General features: G+C 45.2%; 1 long non-coding RNA gene across 4 annotated transcripts in view; it reads right to left on the minus strand.

Annotated features, from left to right (window-relative positions):
* The window catches only part of LOC107972230 (uncharacterized), a 36,878-nt gene extending 19,844 nt beyond the window's left edge, over positions 1-17,034 (minus strand). For 2 of the 4 annotated variants that reach the window (XR_010150409.1, XR_010150411.1), the window contains exons 1-6: positions 16,669-17,034; positions 15,305-15,614; positions 12,161-12,251; positions 7,491-7,607; positions 3,963-4,099; positions 3,055-3,120 (exon numbers count right to left, since the gene is read on the minus strand). This is a non-coding gene — a long non-coding RNA (uncharacterized LOC107972230). Of the gene's footprint in view, positions 1-2,437; positions 2,525-3,054; positions 3,121-3,962; positions 4,100-7,490; positions 7,608-12,160; positions 12,252-15,304; positions 15,615-16,668 lie in introns of those variants that run through there. The other 2 variants (XR_010150412.1, XR_010150410.1) reach the window with 2 other exon arrangements.
* Positions 17,035-21,082: the final 4,048 nt, after the last annotated feature.

Below are 21,082 nucleotides of genomic sequence, written 5' to 3' on the forward strand. Positions count from 1 at the left end.
CTGTCAAGCAAACCCTCCCACTTTTTTGGGTAAAAGCACTGTGATTTCTCATTAGAGAGCTGTTCTTCCTTATTCTGAGAAGTCTTGGTTCTCCCTGCCCCTCCGACTCAGAGGACAGTAGCACACAGAACCCAGTTTAAGCCTTAAGATTCTGGCTTCCAGAGTCTTGAGCATTTGGAAGAAAAATGTAACAGAAAACAGTGGAACAGAGAAGTTCTGATGACCCCATTTCAGGGGTGGGGTTGTGGGGGGTGTTCTCTTTTTCCTGCAGCTTGGTTCTTCAGCATCCAACAACTATTCCATACCTTTCCAGAAAAATCCCTTTTCTGATTTAGAGTCCATTTCAGTTTGCTTGCAACTGAAGAACTCTGACCCAGATTACCCTGTCCTGTCCCAGTCCCCATTAGGAGGTCACTGTGGACCAGACACTTCTAAATCTATTTCACACGTGTTGCCATTGAACCACACGTCCCAGTCCTGCACTTGGAAAGCTGATCTGGGACAAGAACACAGCCTTTGTTTTGGGCTATCCCAGTCATGTCCCAAATTTATGACTGGGGATCATGGATCCCTCTTCTTAGTTCACATCCATTGGTTTCCTGTCACCTATTGGGCAACTTGCCATCAAGCTCTCCCATCAAGTCACTGCCAAAAGTGTTGAGCTAATTACAGCTCATGGGTATCGGCTACTTCTGTCAGTGCGCCACCCTCCAAGGCAGGGAAGTCAGCGTTCACAGAGCTTATCTAACTGGCCAATAAGGGATGGAGCCAAGTCAAACCCAAGTCTGTCAGCCCCAAAGCCAGGGCATTGGAAGGAGAAATCCTCTAAGGAGTCCCTGCCCACAAGAGACCTAGGGGGGAGGTTGCATCTTACATGGTTCCTGAAGACCTGGGAACAAAGGGGGTTGAGGAACCATATGAAGCCAGTGCCTGGATGCAAAAGGCCCAATCTCAGACTCCATGTGCTAATTAACGGAGCAGTAGAGCTAAAGTGTTGAGGTGGGAGACAGGATGGCAGAGGAGAAGAGGCACAAGATTTCCAGCAAGACAAAGACCTGGGTTTGGAAGGATCCTCCAACCTAGGCTTCATTCAGCATCCTGGGTATTGACATTGATATACTGATGCACCATCGGCATCTCTCAGATTCAGAGGTCACGGGAAAGATGCCCTGCCTTCTCACGGTGCCCCTCACCCCACCTGATCTCTCCTCAATCCCCTGCTTGGCTCCAATAAGGATGTATTTTAGGGTAGGGAATTAACAACTTAAGAAATCCCATGTGTGGGCTGGGTGCGGTGGCTCACGCCTGTAATCCCCACACTTTGGGAGGCTGAGGCGGGCGGATAATGAGGTCAAGAGATTGAGATCATCCTGGCCAACATGGTGAACCCCGTCTCTACTAAAAATACAAAAATTAGCTGGGTGTGGTGGCGCACACCTGTAGTCCCAGTTACTTGAGTGGCTGAGGCAGGTAAATCGCTTGAACCTGGGAGGTGGAGGTTGCAGTGAGCTGAGATCGCACCACGTCACTGCAACCCGGCAACAGAGTGAGACTCCGTCTCAAAAAAAAAAAAAAAAAAGAAAGAAAGAAAGAAAGAAAAGAAAAAGAAAGAAATTTGATGTGTCCAGAGAAAATGCAAACATTGTGGGATAATGGAAATTATAATAAAATAAATTTAAATGTTGCTTTTGTTGAAAATTTTTTTCTCACCCTGATTTGGTAGTTTAAGATTCTAATTTTACAACCTTGGTCACTGGGAGAACCTTGACTGATTCCTATCATTTTAAACAGACTTTTATAGTCACAGCATCTAGAGAGAGTACATTTCCTCTTCTTTTTCAACATATCACATTTCTTGGCAGAAATAGCTAGCAGAAAGCACCAAAATGTTTATAATGAGGATAAAATCAAAATTTCGCACATCAGATTTCTCTTTTAGATTATTTCTTCCTGTTAAATCTTTCCCTATTTTAACTTTATTTTAGTGGCTAACAATTTAACATTTATTTTGACACTGTTCAATCATCTTATAGGATTTTAGTGTCAAAGGACATTGGCTCTGGGGTTAAAAGTTTCTAAACTGAAAGGACTTTGCCAGCATAATCACGAAGAAGCTTGGCTGGGTTCAGGCGGTTGTCCTCTCCCACTTGAATTCCGAGGGTCAACTACAGAATGGCCTTCCTGCTTTCTCAGCCTCCACTTAACTTGACTTCTCTCTATGATTTTCCTTTTTAAAACTGTACACTGTGCTCTTGATTCTGATGTAAAGGTAGTTTGTAGGCCAGACTCAGTGTCTCATGTCTGCAATCCCAGTTGTTTGGGAGGCTGAGGTCAGCCTCAAGACCAGCTTGAGCAATATAGTGAGACCCTCGTCTCTACAAAATAAATTTTAAAAATTAGCCAGGCATGGTGGTGCGTGCCTGTAGTCCCAGCCGCTTGAGAGACTGAGGTTGGAGGATTGCTTGAGCCCAGCAAGTTGAGGTTGCAGTGAGCTTGGGCAACACCAGGGCAACAGAGCAAGACCCTGTCTCAAAAAAAAAAAAAAAAAAAAAGTAGCTTGTGGTGGCCATTAGGAGTAAAGATCAAGTTCAAGTTCAAATCAAAAGTATGATAAGACTCACAGCAGGAGCCACAGGAAGAGCCTTTATTTAACCCCCATCCCAGGCCAGGATGCCCAAGCGACCTTTGCCACGTTCAGCTGAGTCACCAGGGTCCCCAAATCTTTTGCATTTTGCCCTAAAACTGCTTTCCCATCTGTGCTCTCAGTGACTAACTCCATCATGAATGTGACCCAATTTGTTCGGCAAGATGTGATTTTTTTTCTTTTTTTTTTTTTTAAACTCATGCTGCTTTTACTGGTCACGATTCTCTCTCAGGCATTTAGCGACTCCATTTCGGCACCCGCCCGGCCCTGCTGCTGAGCTGGATTGATAGTTTTCTCCCCAGCTGTTCCCTTCCAGCCCGCCCTCCTCTCCCTGGCAAATCCATATTCCATTTGCTTTTCTGCAGCATTTTGATATCTCCAGAGTCTCCTTAAAATAGATAAACACTAACCTCTGAGACAAGTGGTGAGGCAGAGCCCAGACTCGCATCAGCTTAACAATCTGCTCCAGGAGGCGGCTGGATGGAAAGAATAACGATAGGAGTGATCCGCTTATCGAGGCTTTTTGTCATTTACAAAGCGCTTTTGCTTGCATGATCGTATTGAATATAAGCATGGGTATAAGCACTACTTCCATTTAATAGAAAAAGAAACTGAGTCTCAAAGAGGTGAGGAACTTCTCTAGATGGTAAAGAAGAGGCAGGGCCAGGACTGGAATCTGTCCTTTTAAAAACTGCTGTATAATTTACATTCAATAAGACACAGACCTTCGGTATTCAGTCTGATCAATTTTGACAAAGGGATGCACTTTGTGTAACTACCACCCCAAAAGGGGAAAGATGTTTCCATCACTCAGAACGTCTCCTTGTGCCCTTTCTCAGTAAACCCCTGGCCCCTTCTGACTTTGACACAAAAGATTCATTTTGCCTTCAACGTAAGTCTGACTCCAAACTTCTGTATTCGAAATTCCATCCTTTTTCTCCTACACCATGCTGTGTCTTTGGAACTAACAAAATGGGCACCATGGGTCCCACCTGGCTGGAATCTATAGATATACGACTTTAGGAGGCCAGGCCATGGTCTTTTAGCTGAAAAACTAGGTCAGCTGGTGGAGTGGACCTCGAAGCTTTCAGTTTTTGGAATGTTTGGAGAGCAATTCCAAAAATACACACAGGCCCAAGCCCTATCTCTAGAGTGCACCTTGAAGCTGAACTCACCACTCTCCAGCCTCAATAGCACCTCTATGTGCAGACGGTCACTGAAGGGAAATTGGTATAAGGCTGAAAGAGGAGTCAGAATTCAGCTTTGAGGCAAAGAACACAAGACTCCAGTCCCACACGTCTAGAGCCTTCCCACCTACCTTAAACTGCCACCGCAGGGATCTGGGGTAGTTGCAGGCAACACCCTCCATTCTCACATCAGAAAATTCTCTTTTGTGGACTTTTCATGCCCATCAGGCAGTGTAATCTGACAATGGAGAACTTTGCAACTGAAGGCCTCCATTTCAGTGGAAAAGAAGAAAGAAGCAAAATCATGAAAGCCCACTCCATTACTTCCAAGGCTACGCAGTAAGGGGAACTAACTGCTGAGTCACCATGGGCCTCATTCCTATCAGGCTTCCATTAAGGAAGGGAGATATAACACAATCAGCCTTATCTGTTTATCTGGCCAGTTTTATGCCAAACTCCTTGTTCAGTCCAGCAGGTTAACTGATTCCTGTTGGATTTTGTTTATATGCAGTGACATGCCAGTAAATTATCAGCTGATTCTCAGGGAAGGGGAAAAAAAGCCCCCATGTGTAGTATTTGGAGATTTCCGTGGTTTCACTGAAGGCGGATTTGAGAGTGTGCCTCTGCAACCTGGCTCTAGCACACTTCCAACTTACAATAATACCTTTAATTTATTCAGCACACCCCTACCTGAGAGGTGACACAGTGATCTATGGGGTGGAGATTTGAGTGCCCTATCCCCTCTGCATGCTCTCCCAAAGCCATTTTCTCCCCCCAAAAAATGGGGCGCTGCACACTCAAGAGTTTGCAAGGGCCTCCTCTCCCATATTGGAATCTCCAAATAAACCTTCAAAGTTATTTGGAAGTGTAGAATAAACATAAGAGAGCCCGAGATAAATTCCCACAAACCCCCAATCCAGAGGGGCTGAGTCGCCAGCCTCCACCATTCTTTACTGGCCTCCATCAATGGCCAGCCTGTAAAAGTTTTTAGAATATCCCTAAACCTTCAGTTTTCTTTCTTGTTTGGTTTTGTTTTTCTCTTTAGAAGACTAATTGCAGAAAAGCCCAAGAATGCACTCATTTCCTGCTCCCGGATGAGCATCAGCAGCCATGCAGAGAGGAAAGGAATGGCAGGAAGAGGCTCCAGCTGAAAACACCATTGAAGCCAGGAGTGAGCTCTAGGGTCCGTAAATATCGAGAGGCTGCCACGCTGCCAATCATACTCCTCCTCTTTAAGGCCACAAGCGTAGGAGGAAAGATGAATGCCAATGTGCAGGCTCAGAAAATGATTTGTGTGGTGGAAAGATTGTTTTTCCTTTTTTAAAAAATTTAATTTTTAAATTTATGATTGACATGGTTGCACATACTTATGGGGTACAATGTGATGTTTCAGTACAAATGTACATTGTGTAATGATCGAATCAAGGTAATTAACACATCCAGCACCTTAAACATTTATTATTTCTTTGGGATGAGAACATTCAAAACCCTCTCTTCTAGTGATTTTGCAATCTGTAATACATTATCATTACCTCCAGCCATCCTTTTCCATTTTCATCAACGTGACTGTGTTGGGTCAGGCTGGCAGCAGGGCTCCTTGCTCTGCCGGCATTTACAGCACCACACTGTTCTCTTTGGCCACCTTAATTAGCACTCTCTCATCATGTGCCTTTGCTCCTTCTTCCCTCCAGAATGTGACCTGATTCTGCATGACCTCTCCCAATCTCGTCTTCATTTCCTGTCCCAACACATCCTTGCTCTTGACATTCTGCCCTGGGTTTTCTTTTCTGCTCTGCACATTTCTTTGGCAGGAGCTTTGGCTTTACATTTATAAGCCTTCTGATGACTGTAGATATTCAAATAATTATCCAAGCTTCCTGTCTCTCTTGTTCAGTACAGTCTCTTTTGTGTGATGCATTCATTAAAACCCTCTGACAGACACTTTGCCCACTGTTATGGAGGGGTTCAAAAATACCCAAGAAGAGGTCCCTGCCCTCAGAGATTTTGTAGTCTAGCAGAGGAATAATAATAATATCTATGCTGTACTGAGAGCTTTCTACATGTCAAGCAGATTCCTCCCATTACCTTAGGCCTCTGAATAATCCTTGAAATAGACCCTAAGGTTATTCCCATCCCATATAGGCGATAACTGAGGCTCAGAGAGGTTAAGTAACTTGCCAAGGTCACATGGCTGGTAAATGGTGAAGATAAATACGGAGCTGGGATTCTAATGCAAGTGGTTCCAAAACCTAAGCCCTTACCACTGTGTGACAGTTAAGTATCCAAATAACAACAATACAAGGCAGAGAGTGCTGATAGCAAAAACAAAGCAGAAGTTAAGAACTGGGTGGTTTTAGAGGGTGGAGATAGGAGATGATGGTTCATAAGAACCTTTTTTGGGGGAAGTAGTGAGTTCCCAGGCCCTGAAGGTACTTGGGCAGAAACTGGAGCTATCTATGAGGCTCTGAACTAGTGTCAGCACCTGAAAGATGCCTCTAGGAGTCCTTCTGGCCCTTGGAATGCTGACTTTAGCACGTGGCCTATGTGCAGAGCCTAGAAGATTTTTTTTCTTTTTTTCTTTCTCTGAGACAGAGTCTCGTTCAGTTGGCCAGGCTGGAGTGCAGTGGTATGATCTCGGCTCACTGCAACCTCCTCTTACCAGGTTCAAGCAGTTCTTGTGCCTCAGCCTCCTGAGTAGCTGGGATTACAGGCATAGGCCATCACTCCCAGCTAATTTTGGTATTTTTAGTTAGAGATGAGGTTTCACCAGGTTGGCCAGGCTGGTCTCAAACTCCTGACCTCAAGTGATCCACCCACTTCGGCCTCCCAAAGTGCTGGGATTACAGGTGTGAGGCACTGCACCTGGCCAAGAATGCTTCTTGATGGTGCAGATTGAAGGAAGAAGCCAGGGACCAAATCCTCAGAGCTAGAACACTCAGAGGGCACAGTTAGTTTTGACTAGAGTCCTCAACTGCTTTGAAGCTTGCCCATCACTTGGGCCAGGAATATATATATATATATATATATCTCACAGTCACTGTTTGACACTTAAAGAAGCAAGAAATGGGACCCTTTAAGCCAGTAGTTCTCAAACTATGATCCGGAATTTATTCCATAAGCTGGACTTGGGAGTTCCACAGTAAAATTAAATCATTGCACTTATCGCTAACACTCAGGGGTGATGCAGTTGTACTAGTGTACTAAAGGCACCTCAACTTCAACAGATTCCATTGAAAATATTCCCTCAAATGTTTCTTAAAATTTCAGCACCTGCTCTTACTTATCTGACAGTGGACACTGACACAATAAAACAAATAAATGAGTGTAGCTAACGACTATTAGCAGAGAAACAGAAGTAACCAGTTAGATTTGGCATGACAGCTTGATTTTTGTATTTTCATGGATGGTGGGTGGTAGTTTTGGATTGCATACATTTATTACAGTCATACTTTCTGCCCGTAAAATTGTTCTTAGATCATTTAATAGAAAAAGTACATCAAGGCCGGGCGCGGTGGTGGCTCATCCCTGTAATCCCAGCACTTTGGGAGGCCAAGGAGGGCGGATCGCCTGAGGTCAGGAGTTTGAAACCGGCCTGGCCAATATGGTGAAACCCCATCTCCACTAAAAATACAAAATTAGCCAGGCATGATGGTGCTCACCTGTAATCCCAGCTACTTGGGACGCTGAAGCAGAAGAATTGCTTGAACCCGGGAGGCAGAGGTTATAGTGAGCCGAGATAGCGCCATTGCACTCTAGGCTGGGCGACGAGTGAAACGCTGTCTCAAAAAAAGAGAAAAAATTACGTCAGTGTTTCATTGTGTTCTACAAAGAGTCCCATGGCTTCAGGTGTTGCCCCTCACCTCCTCACACGCTGTGTGGCTGAGTGATGATTATGTGGTTGTTGACCTGCTGTTGACCTGCAGCGTGAATGAACTTGTGGAGATTCTAAATGGTGGGACTGTGCTGTTACTAGGCTGGAGCGAGACACTTTAAGTGCTGATGGAAAATGGTTCAACCTAGGGGTGCAAAATACAAAGGAGGGTCCCAAGCCTTCTCTCCCAGTAGCACTGCTTCCCTCACCGCAAATGGTGCATTCTCCGTCAGGTAAGGATGTATCAGAATCATCCCAGGGAGACTCTGGTCCACAAAATGGACCCCCCACTGCCAGCTCCCGAAGGACAACTCCCACGCCTATCACACACCTGTGAGAATCTCAGGCCCGTGGGAGGAGGAGCGCATGCACAATTGCAAAAAGCCAGACAGGTGAGTTCTACCCCTTCATCTGCTTAAAAACCGCTACCTGGGGCCGGGCGCAGTGGCTCGCGCCTGTAATCCCAGCACTTTGGGAGGCCGAGACGGGCGGATCACCTGAGGTCAGGAGTTTGAGACAAGCCTGACTAACATGGCAAAGCCCCATCTCTACTAAAAACACAAAAATTAGCCGGGTGTGGTGGCGGGCACCTGTAATCCCAGCTGCTTGGGAGGCTGAGGCAGGAGAATTGCTGGAACCTGAGAGGTGGAGGTTGCAGTGAGTGGAGATCGCACCCCTGCACTCCAGCCTGGGCAGCAGAGTGAGATTCCATCTCAAAAAAAAAAAAGAACCGCTACCTGGACCCTCAATGAACAGGACCTTTAATGATGTTTCACTAACGTTTGAATGCTCCCCTTTTAAAGAACCCCTGTAGCCAGCAGGGGGCTGTGACTTTTTTCTCTTCCTCAGTCCCACCCTTCTCTCCAGCCCTGCACCTGGAACTGAGACCCAATGCACCAATCCCTGAAAGAGGCCCTCTGTGCCCCATTCGCCTGCAAAGCCAGTGTAGGCCCCAGCATCTTTGCCCACCAGAGCCAGAGCCACACCAGTTGCCTTGAGCTGATGCACCATAGCCTCAGGCTGCCGGCACTGCCGAGTCCTCTCTTTGGAGCACTGGTCTGCCCCCTACTCACTCTCTCCCCAGCCGAGCCCATCTCTTCTCTGAGGCTTCAGCAATGCACTCGATGCAGATGCTGTTAGCCAAGACTTCTGGAACTGCCTCCTGGACCTTCCCCCTAAATACTCATCAGGCACCTCAAACTCAGCATGTTCCCTGCTAACCCCATCATTTCCTGCTCCAACCCAGCTACCACTCCCTGTGATTGTGAACTAGTGGGTGTTACCACCACCTACTTAGCCATTTGAGCTGGAAACCTGGAAGCCATCCTTGAATTCTCATTCTCTGTCTCCCAGCCCCTCATTCAATGACCAATCAAACTTCAAGTCCTACTTATTTTTTTTACCTGGCTTTCCCATGATCTCAGTCTTAGCTTAAGCCCTCATCATCTCATCTGGATTTACTGTAACAGATATCCCTGGCTTGGCTTTTTCCCTCATGAATTTCATCCTCCATGCTGCTGCCAGGGGGATCTGTTTACAAAGCAACTCGGAGCCAGGTGTGGTGTCTCACCCCTGTAATCCCAGTGCTTTGGGAGGCTGAGGCATGAGGATGGTTTGAGCCCAGGAGTTCAAGGCTGCAGTGAGCCATAATTACACCACTGTACTCCAGCCTGGTGACAGAGTGAGACTCTTCCCTAAAAAATAAAATAATGATAATAAATAAGCAACTCAGACATCTAATGACACCAACATTTCTGACCAGCCAATAAAGCACAAACTCCTTTATATATTACACCTAGGTCAGGTGCGGTGGCTCACGCCTGTAATCCCAGCACTTTGGGTGGCCAAGGCAGGTGGATCACCTGAGATCAGGAGTTCAAGACGAGCCTGGCCAACATGACAAAACCCCGTATCTACTAAAAATACAAAAAATTAGCCAGGCATTGTGTCGGGCGCCTGTAATCCCAGCTACTGATGATGCTGAGGCCAGAGAATTGCTTGAGCCCAGGTGGAGGAGGTTACAGTGAGCGAGATGGCACCATTATACTCCAGCCTGGGTGAAAGAGTGAGACTCCATCTCAAAAAAAGAAAAAAGTAAAAAAAATTAATAAAATATATATTACACCTGGCCCTACCTCCCCACCTTTATCTTCTACCTCGCCTAGACTGACATTTTAAGCCCTATCAAGATGCAGCTGTTCATCCCTTGCCTTCCTCTCCTAAACCTGATCATGCTTCCACCTCCCATTGCCTCAAAGGCTGACCTTCAGCTGTTATCCCCCACCATCTCTGACCCTGCCTCTTCCCTCCCAAAGCTCCCATGACCCCAGTGCTTACTTCTGGATGACCCTATTGATTTCTATTATATGTTTATGTGTTGTATCTTGAGGAAAGGGATGTGCTTTCTACTGTCTTTGAATCGCCATCCCCTAGAATAGTGCCCAGCCAGTCTTAGAGCAGAATGACAAACAGGGTGAAAATCTACAGCCAGTTTCAGCACAAGACTGTCAGTATTTTTAGCCTTTTGAGAGGAAATACCAGAAGTCATCACCACCCCCAAACATCCTATGGGCATTTCTTTACTATTAAAACATCCCCATGTTCCTTAACACACAGGTGTGGGGATGGGATGGCTCACATCACCTTCTTGCATTCATCCCTGATTCTTCTTCTCAGTGTCTCCAGTTAGGTATAGACCTGAGTGAGAGACGAGGGTTGAGACCCAACTCTCCATCCCAAGCTATCTTTCCCAAGACCCAAAATCACCTGAGGCTCCCATCTACCTCCCTAAACACACACACACACAGACCAAGTGTCTCTTCCCTGCCACACCCTGCTCTCATGCCTGGTTCCCCCCATGGCCTGAAGTGCCTGCCACCAACTTGGCCCAAGTCAGCAGCAATCTGGTGGCATCTCATCATCCCCAGGATGACTATTGGCTTGACACTCTACCAGACTTCTGGTTGCCCCAGTCTCCTGTGGCCACAGCTAAGAAGCTGAGCCTTTGATAAGTAGACAGCACTATTAGGCCCTTAAAGGTCACCCATGCCTTGCACCATAGCCAACAGAGGTGAGAAACATGGCTTCTGTTCCAGGTGATCCGCTGTATACCCTGTTCTGATAGTTACTGAGTACTTACCAAGTGTATGCCACCTACTGACTGTCTTACAAAAGGTGCAACTTGGCATCATAAGAACATGGGCTCCACAGTCAGGCATAGGTTCAAATCCCAGGTCTGCCACTTAGTAGTTGCGTGACCTTGAGCAAGTTACCAACCTTTCTGTGCCTCAGCTTTCCATCTGTAAAATGGGACTGACAGCAATAGTACCTCCCTCATAGGATTGCTCTGAGGAATAAATGAGTTAACAGAAAAACAGTGCCTGGGATGTAGTTGGGGCCACACAAGTATTAGCTGTCATTATTCATGTGCATTAGTTCATCGACTTCTCACATCACCCCATTTTACAGATGAGAATACTGAGGCTAAAGAGACAAAGAAGCCCAGACCTGAGCATCTCCAGCATCCATGTCCTCAACAAGTGAGGCCATGCATGGCCCAAATTCCCTCAGCCATGCAGCTAGGCCTCCATTCCCAACGCTTAAACTGGGCAAACCTTCCACATCCTTATATTGATATCACCTATCATTTTAGTAGGAAATGAGCTCTGAGTTGATTCAAAGGTAGGAAATCCTCCTACTTAAAAACAGTTCGTTTCATAAAAACAAAAACCCGTGTTAATTAACACTCCATTAACAGGAAAATGATATGGTGGCAGACTGAGGGCTCAGGGTTCCAAGTTTTGACTCAGTGTTGTCAACAAGCACCTCTTTTTGCCCAGGGAATATCAGAGAATTGTTCATACAGAGACAGCGACCGCAGATGGGGCACTAGTGCCTTCAGCTGCAAAAGGTCGTCTGGCAGGAAGCACGTTGGTCCCCTGGCAGTTTCTCGGGCCATGTGACATAACCGCCAGGTTATACTTCTGCAATTACAGTCCCCAGGGACCTGCCGCATGAAACAGACATTGGTTGTGATCCTGTAAAAAGCCGCAAGCAGTGGCTCTTTCAGTACAAGGAAACCCTTGGGACAGAAAAGTTTACTTTTGCTCAGGCTTTATGGTGACAGCCAGTGTGATCAACAGGAATGCTGCAGTTGGGTGACGCATGAGGCTCAGGAGGCTTTGCGCTTGACTTTGAAAGATTATAAATACACTAGGCTCGCCAAGCATAGCCAGTCAGTTACAAATTACGAGTCATCTTTCGGTTGTTGCTGAACTTCCTTTACACCTCTTGTTTTGAACACAGTGAGCAAACAACATCTAATCTTCTGGCTGTGGAGTTCCAAGTACACCACAAGGCATCAGGACACACCTTTGCCCCAGCTGCTTTGTGTGGTTGCAGGTTAACCAGACATGCAGCTAGGAGTTCACCTAAAACCTTCCTTTCCCCGGTACATACCTTGGTGTTGATTTGACAGCTGGATGCTGAGTATTGATCCCAGTGTTCAGGGATAGTTACTTCATTAAGACTTCTGAGATCCCCCATTTGGCTTGAAGATAAAAACAGGCAAAGGTATAAACAGATAAACAGTCACACAAATAAGTAGCTGTGTGGGCCATTACTTTTAAAGCATAGTAGATGTTATTTGTGTTTGGAGAAGCTTAATGATACACTCAAGAATCCAATAGTAGAAACTGTTTGCTTTCAGGAAGAAAACGTTATACCAGGAAGGTATGTTTGAAGAAAAGAACTATATAACAGCAATCCACAATACACCTGTTCATTTGTAGCATAATAGTTACACCTGCTCACTGGGGCTTTTTTGAGATTTCCGTCTTTGGTGTAAGACACACATACACACATGTGCACACACAATGGTAAGCATGCATGCTCTTCAGCTTCAACCCTCAGTGCGCAGTAAAATAAAAAATATACTTGAATCATCTGTCTCAGCCCCAGCTAGAGCCCACGTCTTCCAACATGAATTTTAAAATACCTTTTTGCGTTTTAAAATATGCTGTAGAGGCCAGGCGCGGTGGCTCACGCCTGTAATCCCAGCACTTTGGGAGGTCAAGGCAGGCAGATCACAAGGTCAGGAGATGGAGACCATCCTGGCTAACAAGGTGAAACCCCGTCTCTACTAAAAATACAAAAAAGATTAGCTGGGCGTGGTGGCAGGTGCCTGTTGTCCCAGCTACTCGGGAGGCTGAGGCAGGAGAATGGCGTGAACCCGGGAGGCGGAGCTTGCAGTGAGCCGAGATCGCGCCACTGCACTCCAGCCGGGGCAACAGAGCGAGATTCCATCTCAAAAAAAAAAAAAAAAAAAATGCTGTAGATGAGTTTTAGTTTATCCGGGTCCTTTGTAATTAATCTCTGCATTCATCATAATTGGAAGAAAAGCTCAAAGTAAGAAAATAGCTTTCCTCCAAGTTTATTGCAATCAGAGAAAAATACAATTTAAATGTTTTTGTTTCCCATTTCTGTTCCTTACATGCATTGTCTAGAGTGGTTCCTGCTCTATAAGCCAGTGGGTTGAGATACCTGACCAGACCACCTTTTCAACCCAGTTCTTTCTCCTCTTTGTATTTCTCCCATACAATACAGTATTGAATATTTCATAACCTATGGGTGTATGTTTTTGGCAATGTGGCTAAGTCAGGCAGCATTGAGGACTGTCCTGGTGACAGTCTGGTGCAGCCCTCACCCAGGCTCCCACATTCACACCCCTCCACTCTCCAGTGGGCTGTGTAAGTTAACAGCAAATAAATGGCCCAGAATGGCTTCCTGTTAGAGAAAAAAGGGACAAAGACTTCTGCCCTTAAAACTCTGGTAACAAAAGTAATCTAGTGGAAATCAATATTACTAGGAATATCCTATGATTTTGGTGGTGTTGAGTTCAAAGACAGCATGGCCGAATTGTGACCATCCACCCAGTCACATGAGGCAAAAACCCAGGCCCTACCTGTGTCCTGACCTCCAGCTTCCTCCCCACGGCCAGTTGGTTAGAACGTGTAGGGAGTGTACCTCTCCCAGCCATGGAATCCCCTCACCATCTTCACCCCTTCCCCACCTTCAAAGACCTTCATGGCCAAGTGTGGTCTGACCACACTTGATCCAAAGCCCTTCCTCTGAGCTCTCAGCTCCACGTCACAACCTCGTGACCACGTGCCTCTCACTGTCATGTGCTTAGATATGTGTGTGTGTGTCCACCTCACCACACACTGTGAGATCCTTGAGGGCACGTTGTCTCTTTCATTTCTGTGTCTCCAGTGCCTAAAATGGAAAGTGCTCACTTACTAAATAAATATACAATATAAAAAATAATTTTTATCCCTTGTCCCATTTGAGATGGAAAATGAGTAAAGTTTACAAGTATTAATATAGTCAGCATCCCACTAAGACCACACAGACACTGAGATGAGCAGAGGATGCTGAGGAGCAAATGCAAAATAAACTATGAGAACTGTGACAGCTTCCAGTGCTCTTCATTATAAATATCAGCAATTGCTAATATCCAATAACGTGTCAAACACTCTACATTCAATCGTCACAAGTCTCTAAGGCAGGTGTTAGTTTTCTCTTTGTACAGCCCAAGAAGCTGAGACAAGAGTCACACAACCAGCCAATAGAGAGAAAAGATTCAAACCAGGAGACCTTCTGTCTCTAATCCCACCCTCCTCCCACTGTCTCCTGCTGCCTCTCTGTTTCAAAGCTTGGCTCTGAGACTATGAGCGCTGCCAAAATTTTACAACAGTTTGCGTATGTCATGGTCTGCAAAAGCTGCGGATGGCACTGTGGTGGCAGCCTCAACAGAAGGCTGAGACTACTTACCAGAGGGAGGATTTCCTGAGCTCCGATCACACCTGCTCTTTGTTCTCTCTCTGTCTCTCTCTCTCTCTCTCTCTCAATACAGACAGGGTCTCACTCTATTGCTCATGCTGGAGTGCAGTGGCGTGATCATAGCTCACTGCAGCCTCAAATTCCTGGGCTCAAGTGATCCTCCTGCTTCAGTCTCCTGAGTAGCTGGGACTACAGGCATGCACCACCAGTCCTGGCTAATTTATTTATTTTTATTTTATTTTTGTAGAGACAAGGTCTCGTCCCTTCCCCAGACTGATCTCAAACCCCTGGGCTCAAGAGATCCTCCCACCTCGGCCTCCCAAAGTGCTGGGATTACAGATGTGAGCCACCACTCCTGGCCCACACCTACTCTTTATCCTCAACCCACACCCCCAGGCTCAAACTCAAAAGGAAGGAGCAAACCCTAGAAGCTGCGTAAAACACACCTTGACCTAAAATGTGCTCATGACCAGGCAACTTGACTACATATTCTCCTCGACCTACGGTGGAGCGACATCCCTATAAAAGCCATTGTAAATTGAAAATATTGAAAGTCTAAAATGCTTTGAATACACCTAACCTATCGAATATCAGAGCTCAGCCTCGCCTCCCTTAAATGTGCTCAGAACACTTACATTAGCTTACAGTGGGCAACATAATATAACACAGGCCTATCTATGTTATAATAAAGTGTTGAGTATCTCATGTGATTTATTGAATACTGTACTGAATGTGAAACAGAATGGTTGTCCGGGTACTCACCATTAGCTGACACAGCTGAACGCACACTGCGCCTGAAGAGCGTTTGAAGCATTGAACTAAAATTAATTGCTGGGTGATGGGGATGCTACAACGACAGGGTCATCAATTTCTCTCTCTTCTGCTGAGGCTGGAGAACCATGGGTAGAAGGCGCTGGAGCATCAACGCTTGATGGTTTGGCAGGCGTAGTGCTCTTCCTTCAGGAAGGCATCAGGTGTCCGTGGTTTACCCTTCTGATGGCAGGGCTGCCTGGGTGCTTTGGCTCACAGCCATGCCCAGCATCAGGAGAGTGTCATACAGCATATCCCTTGCCTGTGGGATAAAGGCCAGTCTTCAGAATCCGAAGTGCACTTTTTGTGTTTTTTTTTTTTTGAGACGGAGTCTCACTCTGTTGCCCAGGCTGGAGTGCAGTGGCATGATCTTGGCTCACTGCAACCTCCACCTCCCAGGTTCAAGCGATTCTCCTGCCTCAGCCTCCTGAGTAGCTGGGACTACAGGTGTGTGCCACCATGCCTGGCTAATTTTTTGTATTTGTAGTAGAGACGGGGTTTCACTGTGTTAGCCAGGATGGTCTCGATCTCCTGACCTCGTGATCCACCCTTCTCGGCCTCCCAAAGTGCTGGGATTGCAGGCGTGAGCCACCGCGCCCGGCCCTGAAGTGCACTTTCTGCTAAATGCCTGTCACTGTCATACCATCCTAAAGTTTAAGCTGGAACTCTCTATGCTTGCACCTGTTGCCTGAAGGGTGTATTAGAAACAGTAGTTTCCTCCAACCCCTCCCCACCTCATTTGTGGAAGAATCTCATGTCTCCCTCCTAGAAATGGATTCAGCCTGAGATTCTCAAGACCAAGGTGGCATCCCAGGATTCCAGGCTCTGGAGACAAGGATGTGGAGGGAAGGGGGTTAGGGGGAGGTCACTCTGGGAAAACACATGTAACCTAGATCCCCAGTGAGCTAAGTGGGACTGACTCCTAGATGGAAATAGCCCCAGCGGACTTGTCACTGCAAGAATTCTGGTCTCCCTGGATACCTAGCATGCTCAAGAGCCCACTTGAAACACTGAAACACTTCAGCATACTGTATGTGCTCAGGGGAGTGGCTGAGACTAGCAGGTTGAGGAAGGAAAAGGAAGAGGGCCTTCTATGTGCCAAGTCCTAGAGCTCAGGCACCATACCAGGAGCCAACATGAAAAATAGTCTGCAGCAGACATTGCTCTCACCTCACACAAAACCACTCCAACCTCCTAGCAAGATTTCCTGTGCACCAAAGCCTGAAACACCAAAGACCTCTTCCTCCAAAGTCCCTTGCACTAGGGTTTCCCCAGAGTAATCTTCCAGGTCGATTATAATAATAATAGCAGCTTACCCAGGTAGATGCTCTAGTGCATGGTATAGCCTGAGCATTTTAAGTGGCCACCACAATGCCCCTCTGGAAGCACAGAGGTGGAGGTGCTTTGGACCTTCTCCAGCAGGGATGACAGTGGCACTATGTCTAGTCAATCTCTAACCTCAGGGGCAGTCAGCAGCATCAGCACAGCTTCCTGGTTCAGCAGCTTTCCGGCCTGCAGCACAGGCAATGTGGTTTTTGAGTTCACAGTGGAAGCAGCAGATACAGCAGCTACCTGACTAAGCCAGTTTTGCAGTGTGGTTCTGAGACTGTACCTGGACCTAGACCCACTCTGTAGCCTCCCTCTCCAGCCCTTGACATCATTCTATAGCCCAGTGGTTCTCCAAGGGTGGGCTCTGGACCAGCAGCACCTGGGAACTTGTTAGAAATGCAAATTCTTGGGCCCCACCCCAGACCTGCTGAATCAGAAACTCTGGGGGTGGGACCTGGTAGGCTTGACTTTAGCAAGCCTTCTAGGTGATTCTGCTATGCCCTTAAGTTTAGGGACCTCTGCTGAAAGTCATCCACCTCTAATAAATCCATTTCTACTGTAACTAGAGTGGATCCTGCTGTCTGCAGATTCATCCTGACTGAATCACAGTCGCTGTCCTCATGTTGTCCATAAGGAAGACAATAAATAATGACAAAGCAGCATGTCATTCTGGGGGAAGAAAAGAACAGGGTCACCTTACCCAGCCAAGAATGGTGACCTCCCAACTATTTTTATAATCTAGCCTTCGCAACAATTTTGAACATGCACCCTCAATAGTTATATTTATTTCTAAATTTTACATATCCTCTATTAAACATTTAAAAATTATAAATAGAAACCTAAAAGATGAGATTTTTTTAAATGAATATAAATTAACATTCTAATACTTTCTTCCTGAATCTCTAAGGATTGATTTGGCACTTTAGCAATCACTGCTCTAGAATGTCGGGATAACCTTTTGGCAAAAGTAACAGCAGAATCAAAGGAATTAAAAGGAGGGTGCAGGATATTTTTGTAGAACTTAGGCAAGGAAACATCATGAGGTGACAATGACAATAATGATGATAATGACAATGATGATAATGATGATAATTTCTTATTTTTGAGCAACTAACATGATCACTTAGCCTTAAAAGCAACCATGTGAGGTAGGACTATTATTCCTACTTTTCAGATTGGGAAACTGAGGGCCAATAGTCTCCTATCCGGTAAGTGGCAGAGCGGGGTTTTGAAACCAAAATCTGGGTTTTTCCATTGCCAGTTTTGGGCTTGGACTACTGCATGGTTGGAAGAGCCATCTACTGAGACAGAGGATTCAGAAAGAAGAGCGGGTTTGGAGAGAAGATGGTAGGTTTTGTTTTGATGTTTGAGGTGCCCCCGACGTATTCTGGTGAAGCTATCCAATACACAGCTTAATATATGAAGCTGCAGAACCCAAGCCTGGCTGCAGAAAAGGGTTGGATATCTTTAACTTCTTAGCCCAAGTTGAAAATACTTATTTTGTTGTGAGCACCATGATGAAAAGGAGCAAGGGCCAGGTGCAGTGACTCATGCCTGTAATCTCAGAGCTTTGGGAGGATGAGGCAGGAGGATTGTCTGAGCCCAGGAGTTTGAGGCTGCAGTAGCTATGATTGTGCCACTACATTCTGCTACTTTGAACTTTTCTTCCAAAAAATTAGGATGAATGCAGAAATTACAAAGGACCCAGATAAATTTAGTAAGCCTGGGCAACAGAGCAAGTCCCTGTCTCAAAATAAATAAATAATTCTAAAATCTTTTAAAAAGAAAGGAGCAAGTGGAGAGGGAAAGTAGAAGAGACAATGGGGGTGGGGGTGGGGTGGGACATTGGATAATGAATAGAGCGAGCTTCTCCATCAGCTACGTGGGGACAAAATTGTGAGCACTTCTGGGATTGTTAGCTTTGGCCAGGGGGAGGGACAGAAATCACACAGCCCTGGGCTTGAATGCCAGCTCCATCTCCTTCTAGCTACAAAACCACGGAAAAGATAATGAAGTAATGAACCTTGTTGCCTCTGTTTCCTCTTCTGTAAAATGAGAATAATAATATCTCTCCATCTGATAGAAATGTTATGCTGATTAAATGAGAAATGGTGTAAAGTGCATATCTGTGTTTGGCCCATAGAAATAACTCAATATTTGTTAACTATAATTAACTAACTGTCATTATAACTGGTATTGTTCTCTGAGCTAGGAACCAAGCAGGTAAGGATTAGTGCAAATGGAGGTGACCTTATAGCAGAGGAGCATAAGAGCTCAAAAGAATCGTTAGCTGATGACTTTAACTTTTGGGCCAAGGCAGGGGCAAAGTCAAGAACTAAGAATGAGAGGAGCAAAGGCAGGGTAGGGGCTTGAGGAGAAGGCACAAATCCTTAAGAACCACACAGGGGATTAAGACAGGAAATGAGTTAGGTTTACCCAAAAGGACCTCCAAGTAGCAATAACAGCATTAATCAATATGCTATCTACAAAGCACACTCAGAAGAGCAAAGTTAGAGAATTAACACTTCCTAATTTCAAGACTTACTATGAAGCTACAGTAATCAAGACTGTGTGGTACAGATTGACATAAAGACAGACACAAATATCAATGGAACAGAATTAAAAGTCCAGAAATATACTCATACACATAGGGGAAACTGATATGACAAAGAGATAAAAGCAATTCATCAGTGAAGGAATAGCCTTTTTCAACAAATGGTGCTGAAACTATTGAACATCCATATGCAAAAAAAAAAAAAAAGAACTTTGATTCATACCTTGTACCATATACAAAAATTAACTCAAAATAGACCACAGACCTAAATGTAAAACTGAAAACTGTAACATTTTTATAGAAAACATAGGAGAAAATCTTGGTGTTATTGGGTTAGACCAGGATTTCTTAGAAACGACCCCAAAAGCACAAGCAATAAAAGAAAGATTGATAACTTGACTTCATCGAAATTAAAAACTTCTGCCCTTTGAATGACACTATCAAGAGAATGAAAACACAAGCCATAGGCCGGAGAAAATATTTGCAAAGTATGTATGTGATAAAGGTCTTGTATGCAGAATATATACTGACCTCTCAAAACTCTGTAAGACAATAAATAATCCAATGAAAACAATAAGTAAAAGCATTGAGCAGATACTTCATTAAAAAACATGCATGGATAGCAATGATGCTCAACATCATTAGGGAAATGCAAATTAGCATCGCAAGGATGTGCCACTACACATCTATTTGAATGACTAAAGTCAGAACGACCAGTTACCAAGTATTGGCAAGGATGAAGAAGAGCTGGAACTCTCATACACAGCTGGGGGCCATGCAAAATGATATAGCCATTTTGGAAAAGTTCGATTCTTAAAAAATTAAACATACATGCGGCCGGGCGTGGTGGCTCGTGCCTGTAATTCCTGCACTTTGAGAGGCTGAGGCAGGTGGATCACCTGAGGTCAGGAGTTTGAGACCAGCCTGGCCAACATGGCAAAACCCCACCTCTACCAAAAAAAAAAAAAAAAATACAAAAATTAGCCAGGTGTGGTGGTGCACACCTGTAGTACCAGCTACTCAGGAGGCTGAGGCAGGAGAATCACTTGAACCCAGGAGGCGGAGGTGGCAGTGAGCCAAGATCGAGCCACTGCACTCCAGCCTGGGTGAAAGAATGAGACTCTATCTAAAAAAAATAAGATAAAAAGTTAAACATACACCTACCACATGATCCAGCCATTTCACTTCTAGTTGTTTTTTTCAAAAGGAAAAAAAAAACCATATGTTCATACAATGAAAGACTTGTACATGAATGCTTTTAATAACTTATTCATAATCTCACAAAACCATAAGAAGCCTTTAAGGGGTGCCTTCATAAGTATATGTGATGATGGACAGGCGAGCCCCAAAACTGGGGCTTAGCCCGGGCTTTGCCCAGGAAAGAATTCAAGGGTGAGCTGCCATGTTAGACAGCAATCTTGTACTGAACAGTACTGCTCCTTGCAGAGCAGGGCTAACTCATAGACAGTGCATCTAGAGTTGGCAAGAAATGAGCTGTTGGCAACTGTATTTCTACCCCCTTATACCAACTTTCAATTACAAGCAAATTAAGGGACAGTTAAAGCAAATTGAGAGGCGGGTTATTTAGAACTTTCTAGGAAAGGGACGGTAACTTCTAGGTCATTGTCATGGCATTTGTAAACTGTCATGACATTGGTGTGAGTGTCTTATGCTAATGAGCAATGATGACAGCTAGGGATGGCTTTTGTTGTCATTTGCTGGTTCCCGCTGGTTTCTTCACTTTTTCCTGCCTGAGACTGGGAAATAAATCCTGCTGGTCTCCTACCTCAGATGGATAAACTGGGTTTATCTATGCTGTGGAATACTACTCAGCACTGAAAAGGAAT

This window comes from Pan troglodytes, chromosome 14 (genome assembly GCF_028858775.2).
Source record: "Pan troglodytes isolate AG18354 chromosome 14, NHGRI_mPanTro3-v2.0_pri, whole genome shotgun sequence".
NCBI classification, from domain to species: Eukaryota; Metazoa; Chordata; class Mammalia; order Primates; family Hominidae; genus Pan; species Pan troglodytes.